Source organism: Octopus bimaculoides, chromosome 26, assembly GCF_001194135.2.
Source record: "Octopus bimaculoides isolate UCB-OBI-ISO-001 chromosome 26, ASM119413v2, whole genome shotgun sequence".
In the NCBI taxonomy this organism is placed as follows: Eukaryota; Metazoa; Mollusca; class Cephalopoda; order Octopoda; family Octopodidae; genus Octopus; species Octopus bimaculoides.
Genome location: NC_069006.1, coordinates 2521746 through 2523161, shown reverse-complemented (window position 1 = coordinate 2523161; position 1416 = coordinate 2521746). Strand labels below are relative to the sequence as shown.

Here is a 1416-nt window from a genome sequence, read left to right as displayed (position 1 = left end):
CTGATCAGTTGTATGATTATCTAACTGAATGTATCGTGATTTGTTTAAGGAAGGGTTTTAGGAGGATGTACATAACCCTTCCTAGCTATATCAGAGATGACTTGGATATGTTAAATCACTTCCCAAAGAAAGTCAAGGAAGAAACAATCATGGTCTCATTTGACGTGATTAATTTATACACCAGTATACCTCATAATTATGAACTAGAGGCAATTCAGTTCTGACTGGACCAATTCCCGGAAGAAATCCCAAACAGGATCAGTAAAGAATTCATAACTAAATCGGTTGAATTCATCTTACGAAACAACCACTTCATGTTTGACAATGCATTTTACCGACATAAATCCGGAATTGCTATGGGCACTAGGGCAGCTCCAATCATTGCGAACCTAAAAATAGGTTACTTGGAAGTAATAATATACCAGGAATCTTTATCTACCTTTGGAAACCCCCTTTCCCAATACATAAAAGAAAATTAGAAAAGATTCCTGGACGACTTTCATAATCTGGAATGAAAACACAGATAAACTCCTGAAATTCAAAAGACTATTGAACAGCGTCAACCCAAACATACAGTTCACAATGAAATACAACCAAAAGGAGCTCCCATTCTTACTCTTTTACTCTTTTACTTGTTTCAGCCATCTGACTGCGGCCATGTTGGGGCCATGCTGGGGCACCGCCTTTTGCTTGGATATACTAATTAAAAAAGTAAACTTAAAAATAGAAACGGACATATTTTACAAAACCACAGACGCCAAACAATATCTACTATTTGATTCATGCCACCCAAGACACACCAAAACAAACATCCTCTTCAACCTTGCAAGAAGGATATGCACAATAGTGTCAGAACAAAATACCAGAGACATTAGACTACATAGAGTCCACGGGATTATCGCTCAGACGCAGATGCACTCTGCATCGCCAGCAGATTGCATTCCCTGAGTACAGAATGATACCCTTTAGTGAACATATTGAGAAATGCGCAAAACAAATGCTACCACAATTTATAATCTTTCCATTCTATCAATGTGCCATTGGGACACCGACACAAATTAGATTAAATAAAGAAAATTTCTTCATTGAAAAATATAAGCCGAAACTTAACCATTGCTAACACTTTTAAATAAGGAAACTAACATCATAGAAAAAATATAAAGCAAAACCTAACCACTTGTAACATTCTACTCCTTCTAAACCAAATCATGTTAAATTAATCAAAATCTATCATCCCCAACATTTTTGATTATCTCCCTTATACCTGATTACCTTCCCCTATCTAGAAATCCATATTTTACGCCGTAGCGAAGACATGTTACGATACAGGTACAGAAATTTGAAATGAGAATACGAAACCGGTTATATCTCCAAAAACAATGTTTCTATACTCAAAATTCTATAACATTTTTCTAA

The 1416-nt window shown here is 35.8% G+C and overlaps 2 protein-coding genes across 2 annotated transcripts in view; one reads left to right on the top strand and one right to left on the bottom strand.

The window, feature by feature from the left end:
* Positions 1–1416, bottom strand: part of LOC106868831 (cytochrome P450 3A7) — a 388137-nt gene that overhangs the window by 302095 nt on the left and 84626 nt on the right. The gene's annotated exons all lie outside the window — the stretch shown is intronic.
* LOC106880590 (E3 ubiquitin-protein ligase MIB2) overlaps positions 1–1416 on the top strand; it is a 52755-nt gene that overhangs the window by 48819 nt on the left and 2520 nt on the right. The window lies entirely within an intron of this gene.